At 47.7% G+C, this 8600-nt stretch overlaps 1 protein-coding gene across 2 annotated transcripts in view; it reads left to right on the forward strand.

Moving 5' to 3' along the window:
- The window catches only part of PNLDC1 (PARN like ribonuclease domain containing exonuclease 1), a 59085-nt gene that overhangs the window by 36896 nt on the left and 13589 nt on the right, over window positions 1–8600 (forward strand). The window lies entirely within an intron of this gene.

The following is an 8600-nucleotide window of genomic DNA, read 5'->3' on the forward strand; positions in this document are numbered from 1 at the left end:
CTGTAGAAAGCATGGCAGCATTTCTGTCATTTTTTGGTTGATAGTATCTTGTATGACTGGATGTTCTTGTGAAAAATAGATAAGATAGAATTAGCCTTATCAGTAGAGAAAAGGTCCTGTGATGTGAAACAGGTTTACTAATATATCTAATGGAGATCTTAAAATTCTTTCAGTGTTCTGGTATGAACCTGGAAGCCACCTAATGGAGCAGTGGGGAAATGACTTGATTAGCAAGCCAAAGGTTGCCAGTTTGAATCCCCGCTGGTATGTTTCCCAGACTGTGGGAAACACCTATATCAGGCAGCAGTGATATAGGAAGATGCTGAAAGGTATCATCTCATATTGCGTGGGAGGAGGCAATGGTAAACCCCTCCTGTATTCTACCAAAAACAACCACAGGGCTCTGTGGTCACGAGGAGTCAACACAGACTCCATGGCACAACTTTACCTTTAAGCCAAAGCCAGGAACAAGACCACAGACTGTGTGAAGGCTCCTCCCTGTGTGCATTCGACATGTCTTTGAGTCTGGCTTACTTGTGCTTCTGGGTTAAAATCAGGTGACAGCTTAATGGGCAAATAATTTCAAAAACTTAAGTCTCTCCTTTAGGGTGGAAAGAGAGAAATTAATTCTCTCTAGGGCAGGGAATTGGCCCTGCAGATGTTGGCCTACAGTTCCCATAATCCCTGTATATTGGCCACTGTGGCTGGGGATTATGGGAGTTAGTTAGTTAGTTTATTTGTTTGTTTAATTTCTATACCACCCTTCCAAAAATAGCTCAGGGCAGTTTACACAGAGAAATAATACATAAATAAGATGGATCCCTGTCCCCAAAGGCCTCGGAATCTAAAAAGAAACATAAGATAGACACCAGCAACAGTCACTGGGGTGGATAGGGCCAGTTACTCTCCCCCTGCTAACTAAAGACAATCACCACATTAAATGGTGCCTCTTTGCCAAGTTAGCAGGGTTAGCAGAGTTGTAGTCCAAAAACAGTTGAGGGGCCTAAGCTGAGCAAGTTTAGTCATTCCACAAGGAATCCTATAACTGTGCAAGCTCCTTGACACAAATCTGTAATAGGTGAAGCCAGACCCAAAAGCTACTCTGCTCTCTGTTCTGCAGTTTGCAAAGGCACCAAAGCCTTGCTAAAGTGAGATAGCTGACAACTCCATTGATGGCTTTCTTTTATAACCAATTCCATCTTGGAAGCTTGAACAGCATCAACTTTGTCTCAACTTTTGTTTCCTTGTTGCTAAATGTCAGCAGATGGGAATACCATATTGCCAGGCGCGGGCCGTGAAGGTGCCTCCGGGGAGGCGGCAGGCGGCTTCTTTAAGTGTAAACGGAGCCGGTGCTCTGTGCCGCCCAGCAGCCCCTGTGGCGGGGAATCACCTCCGCCACTCACCTGGCCGCTGGCGGGGGCTCGCCTCTGTGGGAGCCAGGTGAGTGGCGGAAGTGATTCCCCGCCGCGGGGGCTGCTGGGCAGCATGGAGCACCATCTCCATTTACACTTAAAGAAGCCGCCCCCCCCCCGAGGCACATTCACGGCTCGTGCCTGCATATTGTTGGAGAAGATGGAGTTCCAGTGCATCAACCTTTTGCACCAACTATTCTAATGACCACTAGGGGCATTGGGAGCAGAGGTAGCTAGTGAGGGTCTCCTTACCTGTCCCTGCTTTGCTTCTACTTTATGACCCCTGCCCTGACTCCTCAGGTACTTCCTGTAGACAGTCAGTCCTCTTCCTTTCATCTTAGAGACTAGATGGAAACAGAGGAACGCTGGTCTTGTGGTAGCAACCATGACTTGTCCCCTTAGCTAGGCAGGGTCCACCCTGGATGCATACGAATGGGAAACGTGATGTTTGAGCACTGTAAGATATTCCCCTTAGGGGATGGAGCCGCTGCTCTGGGAAGAGCAGAAGGTTCCAAGTTCCCTCCCTGGCATCTCCAAGATAGGGCTGAGAGAGATTTCTGCCTGCAACCTTGGAGAAACCGCTGCCAGTTTGTGTAGACCAGGGCTGCTCAACTTCAGCCCTCTTACAGAAGCTGGCCTACAACTCCCATAATCCCTGGCCTTTGGCCACTGTGGCAGGGGATTATGGGAGCTGTAGTCCAAAAAACAGCTGGGGGACCTAAGTTGAGCAGGCCTGGTGTAGACAATACTGAGCTAGATGGACTTATGGCCTGACTCTGTATATGGCAGCTTCCTATATTCCTATCTCTCTTTCTCTCCCTACCTGTTCATTATGAAGCTGATAGGATAGATCTTTCCTATGTCAAATGTGCTTCAGCAATAAACCTATCCTCTGCCGTCTGTTAAATGTGCCCTTTTGTGGGGACACGCTTAGTTTTTTCCAGTGGGAGACTGCATTTAGGGTTTGGACCTGGGCTCTCTTAGGCATGACACACAGGCTGCTCCACAGGGCAAGAGCTTAGTATTGTGTCTGTGTGGTTGTGGTATACATGGCTGGGTCTGTGAAGAGGGCAGCTGGGGAATGATAAGTGTCCCATGTCTATCTTCCCTCTTCTCCCGAAAGCTGCTTTCGTTGAGTTAGAGACTTGCCTGCTTCCCCTTTTTTGCTTCTGAAGTGTGTTGCTGGCCAGGGTGAAGAAAGTGAGTTTGGCCTTTATCTTCTTATCCCCCTCCCACCCTCAGCTGTGCTCAAACATGGCTTGCCTGGTTCACATCCCAGGACTCTGAGCTACCATAGTTTTCCTGTGCCTGGCATCAGTTGTGGCTCCTCCCCTTGTTACTTGTCCCCGTTTCTTCCTGGCAAAAGAGTCCTTTCCTACAGATTCACATTGCTCCCCCAAAGGGACTTGGAGAACCCTTGCCCTGGGAGCCTATGCTTCTTCTACATCCCTCTCCCCACTCCTACCCAAGGAGCTGTCTTCCTTCCCTTTGTGTAGTGCAGTGAAAAGGCTTGTTCATTATAGTGTATGCAAGTGCACAAGTCACCTTCAGTGGCAGAGCGGGGAAATGCTTGACTAACAAGCAGAAGGTTGCCAGTTTGAATCCCCGCTGGTATACCTATATTGGGCAGCAGCGATATAGGAAGATGCTGAAAGGCATCATCTCATACTGCTCGGGAGGAGGCAATGGCACACCCCTCTATTCTACCAAAGAAAACCACAGGGCTCTGTGGGCGCCTGGAGTCGAAATCGACTTGACAGCACACTTTACCTTTACCTTTAAGTGCAAAAGTGCTTCTGTGGCTAGGATTCCTGGCAGCTCTCTGCTTCTGGTCTTCAGCTGCCTGTGCCATAGTGGCTGATGCAGCAGAGAACGCTGTGGTATTGCTGTGTCTCATGTGTCTGTGTGGCACAATATTATGGGATTATGGTCCCAAAAATGAGTCTTGCCATGACAATGAGGGAGTTACTGATGGGACTGCTCTGCTCTTGTTCTCTCTCTTTGTACTGTTCTGTCATGCCAGCGTTACAATGACATAACTGGGGTGTTGACATTATAGGATTGCCTAGTTAGGCAAGCTTTAGAAACAACAGCAACCAGCTGTCCTTTATTTTTAAAAATCTTGTGACTTCTATTGTCATTTTTTACCTCAACAAAATTTCTCCAGACTATCAGACATTGACCCATGGGGATATTCTTGTGTCAGGGTTGTGAATTTTGAAAATGTAATTTATATTTGCAATTGGTAGGCTTCCTATACATAACAATTTCTTATCTCTATTTTTAATAACTGCAGTATTAACATAATTAATGGTGGTTTCATTAAATGGCATCTCAGATCTGATGTTAGGGTCTCTAAGATTGAGACAATTTAAAAAAGGATGTAACCTATTATTGTCACTGTCTCAAACAACAAAAATGTAGTCAAGATAGTGCCTTTGCTTAAAGACATCTTATGGGGATTGCTCATGGAAAAGGGGTTTCAAAAACTCTCATATAATGTACAAGTTTACTACTTCTGGTGCCATAATGGAATCCTTCACTGTCCCTTTAACCTGCCAATAAAATTTATTTATTTATTTATTTATTTATTTAACAGCTAAAAACCCTGGAAAACCAGGGCAACCACTTAAAACAATTTCAAATAATTTACAGTAGTTTAAAAACCCTGGAAGGCCAGGCCAAACAGATAGGTCTTAAGGGCTCTCCTGAAAGACAGTAATGAACTCGAATTACAAATTTCTGCCAGGAGTGCATTCCACAGCCCAGAAGCAGCTACAGAGAAGGTCCGCCTCTGAGTTGCCACCAAATGAACCAGTGGTAACTGGAGACGGATCTCTTCAGATGACCTTAGTGTGTGGTGGGGATCATGCAGAAGAAGGCGCTCTTTAAAAAGACACTCTCTAAATACATAATGAAAAATAATTATAACATAAGGCTATATCAGCCAACACCATTAAAAATATGTGGGAAGAATCGGCCGATTATTTTTGTCCAATATCCCGTTGGTTTCCAGTGCCTTTTTCTGTGGAATACTCGTATATAAAGAACACACTTCCAAAGTAATCAGCAGTATTGCATCCCTTACTGCAGCATTTCCCCAACTAGCTGGTGTTCCACACTGATTTGCTCTGAGTTTAAACTCCTCACTTTTGGAGCTGACTCACTCCCTTGTGCATCAAGAGGGATATGTCCTTCCTGGAGGTTTTTCACATGTGATTCTATGCCTCAGAGTATCTGAAGAGCGAATCTGCTTCGTAGCAGATTCGAGGCATTTTAATTTGAGGGATTAGATGGACCGATCGCATAACCATCAGTACCTCCTTCACATAGCCACCAGCATGTCCATCAACACCTTTGGAGAAAGCAGAAGCCCCGGAGGTTTTTTTTTAAAAAGCTGCTGGAAATAGAAGATTCCCCCCCCCCCCATAACTCGGGCTAAGCCAGAATTCACAGCCTCCCTTTGGAGAAAAACAAAGCCCTGTCTGTCCTGGTCCCTGACACCCCACAGGGAGATCGGGTTAAATCCAGTGAATATGTGGACTGGCACACTCAAATCAGGAGTGGATTTGTGGCGGGGAAAGCCCTGTCTCTAAAACCTCCTGGAGTGAGTCAGTTTCAGGATGGACATGAGGGATGGTTTCAAATAAGGAGAAAGGAGGAGAAAATAAACAAATACAGATTGTGCAGCAGCTTTGCCATAATACAACAAAAGTAAATTTGTTGCAGGGCAATGTGCCTCTGTGTGTGTGAGTATGTGTGTGCACGTGTGCATAATGTAATGTAAGTATCCCTCGGGATAAAAAAAGATTGGGGGACATTGTTTTACTGGATCAAAATCTCCCATAAGTAGGTATAGCTGGAACAAAATGTCTCAAATAGAATCCTATATACCGAGGTTCGAGAACAGATCTGCTAAATGAGATGGGGTGGGGTATAGAACAAAATATGGTGTTCTAAACTGTGGAGCAAAATATGGTGTCATGAGCACCCACAGGACTATACTTGTCCCTTCTTGCATGCTTTTGAACAAAAAGCAATGTCTCCAGAAATATTTATCCAGTTCATTAAATCTTTTTGCAAAAGTAAGGAACCAAGCTACAAATGTCCTATATAATAGAGCTCACGATCCATGAAAAGAACTCTGGGGCGGTCTGCAGGGAAGGAGAGTTTAACGTACCTTCCCTGCAGATGATCTCTGATGAGTTGCGACTTGCCCAGCAGCTCCCAGGGTCAGGGTGCTGGGACACGCCACTGTGTGTCACCCCGCCCCCTGGAGCCCAAATAATGCACAGCATGAGTGTGTGGTGCATTACTGGGATCCCCTCTCCCCACACCCAGTGTGCTAGTCACGGCTGACACACAATTAGAAAAATGTGGTTAAGGGAGCACTCACTCCCTTAACCTCATTTAGCAGGGAGACTACTTCAGTGGGTTTGCCAACATTTTAATCACCGGGATCAGGCCCAATCCTGGTGGTTCACACGAGCGTGCAAAACCAGTTTTGCACGCTCATATGCAGGGCCGGCTCTGGGGGATCTGGCGCCCTGATGCAACATTCTGTTGAGCGCCCCCCCCCCCAGCTATAGTAAAAAATGAAAATTCAAAATAAATACAATTAGTGTGTATTCAAAATTTTACTTAATTATGTACACAATATGTATATAATATAATTATAATTATATTACTCCTATACTTAAAGAGCTGTTTGGCTACCAATACGCTTCTGGGCAAAATACAAGGTGCTGGTTATAACCTATAAAGCCCTACACAGCTTAAGCCCTGGGTATTTAAGATAATGGAGCAGTCTTGGTGAGAGAGAGAGAGAACGAGAGAACGAGAGAATGAGAATGGAGCAGTCTTGGCGAGAAAAAGAGAGTCCATTCCCCATCGTTCCAGAGGTCCCCGTCCTCCTCCTGTCACATGCAGTCCCCCTCACAGCACTTTCTCTCCCCACCGGGCTCCCTCCTTCCTGCCATTTTTGCCTGCCCGCCGCAGGGCTCCCTTGTGGGGCTGCCGGCCACCTCCTCTGTCATCACTGTGTCTGGTGCCATTTTCTTCTCACCGCCTCCCACCAATTCAAGCCACCGCATGGCTGAGGGGATGGCTGTGGGGGTCCGTGTGTGTCCTTCTACACCCCCGGCAGCAGCAGAAGATATCAGAGCAATGCTGTGGCCTGCTGCTTGGCCCGGTGTCGCTTCCTAACTGCGAGATACTTAATAGACTTCACTGCACAGGTGTGCCTTGCAACTGGGAAGTGACGCTGGGCCAAACAGCAGGCCACAGCGTTGCTCTTGTTCAGTTGCTCCCGCCGCTGGTGGGGAGGTGTAGGTAGTAGGACACACACGCACCCCCGCAGCCATCTCCTCAGCCGTGCGGTGGCTGGAATTTAATTTTTTTTAAAGGAGGTATCATCAGCTCGACGCCCTCCTGCAGACTGCGCCCTGATGCGGTGCATCTTCTGCTTACTGGTAAGAGCCGGACCTGCTCATATGAATAGCCTCATTATGTCACTTACATAATTAACAAGGCAATTTCACATTATCTCAAAAAATGGTGATTGTGATCTAGGTTTTCTTCCCACTTTTTTTTTCTTTCCAAAAAATGAAAAAGAAATCCATGACAAACCACAAGGATATGTTACGTAGCTTATGAAGATAATGAAGATATCTTTTTAACAAGAAAGTGCACATTAAAATCAGGTTAATAGATAACAAGATAATGAGATTTTGTTCTTTTTATAAGGAGTGGTAAATACCCAGCCATCTCCTTTGGAGTATATAGGGGGTTTCACATGACGCTGGTTAGTCTGTAAGCTGGGAACATGTCTATAAGATGTCAGTAACCGAGAGTGAGAACTCCCTGCAGGTATGGTGCCTTAGCCCACCCAGGCTGGATTCCCAACATTTGCCCGACATTTGCTGCCCAACTTGTGCCTTACATTTGAAGTTGGGGAGAAAACATTGAACAAATGTCAGGAATATGGCCGGGATCTGGACTTGGGCAGGTTCAGATATTATGCACCCCGGGAGCAGCATTTGCTCTCTGTTGATAACATTTTACCAACATGTTCCCAGCTTACAACTGAGCCACAGTCATATGAAGACATCCTATATAAAAATGGTGTTAACAGAAGCTGCTTACTGCTTGGTTGAAATACACACATCTATTCCAGTGGCGTATCAGGGGGAAATGGTGCCCAGGGCAAGCTCTGGCCCTGAAATGGCACCCCCCCAGCCCCCCTGGCCCCCACATACCTGTGAGGGCACGGCGGCACCCCCCAGGCAGCAGATTGCCGGCAGTGGCGGCGATTCGGCGGTGGGTCGCCCGCCGAGTGCAGCGGGCGTGCGGCGGCGATGTGGCGGGCGGCGGTGGGGTGCTGGTGGCTGGCTGGCGTGGTGGCGATGGGCTTAAGCGTGGCCTGGGCGGCAGCGGCGGATCGCCCGCCGCGCCGAGGAGTGCAGGCAGAGTGACACTGAGCCTGCCTCCTGGCCTGGAGTCGCTTCCCAACTGTGCGCCGGGCCAGGAGGCAGGCTCGGAGTCGCTCTGCCTGCACTCCTCGGCGCGGCGGGCGATCCGCCACTGCCGCTTGGGCCACACTACAGCCCATCGCCGCCACGCCAGCCACCAGGCACCGCCGTACTCGGCGGGCTGCGGGCGACCCGCCGCTGCCCACCATGCTGGCGGGCGATCCAGGGGGGGCGGGGGAGAAGCCACTTTTTGGCGCCCCCCATGTGACCCGCCGGGGTGGCGCCCAGGGCACGTGCCCTGCCTGCCCCCCCTATCGTTACGCCCCTGATTTATTCTGTTGGCCTTTAGGTTATACCTACAAATCAATAGATAGTCATAGTTTCCACACACCCTTGGGTGATTTGTTTCACTGCTATTCACCTCTCCTCCCTCATGGTTCCTTCTGATTTCCTTTTTATATTGGCTATCTGGTGACCCATCTCCACTGACTCATCTCCTATCAAAATGTACATTCTTCTGATTTGAAAAGTTACTGGGTGGGTTTGGACATCATGTAGAACCATGTTTTATTCTTTCTAACTGTGGTTAGCTTGTATGTCTGATCCATGATCTGAACCCAAGGTTTGAAATCGGTTTGCTTGTTCTAACTATTGCCTCACATTGGGTCTGATACCACAATTGTGGTTTAATATCTGTTCAGTAGATCTGGCCTTGTAG

The sequence above is a fragment of the Hemicordylus capensis genome, chromosome 1 (genome assembly GCF_027244095.1).
Source record: "Hemicordylus capensis ecotype Gifberg chromosome 1, rHemCap1.1.pri, whole genome shotgun sequence".
NCBI classification, from domain to species: Eukaryota; Metazoa; Chordata; class Lepidosauria; order Squamata; family Cordylidae; genus Hemicordylus; species Hemicordylus capensis.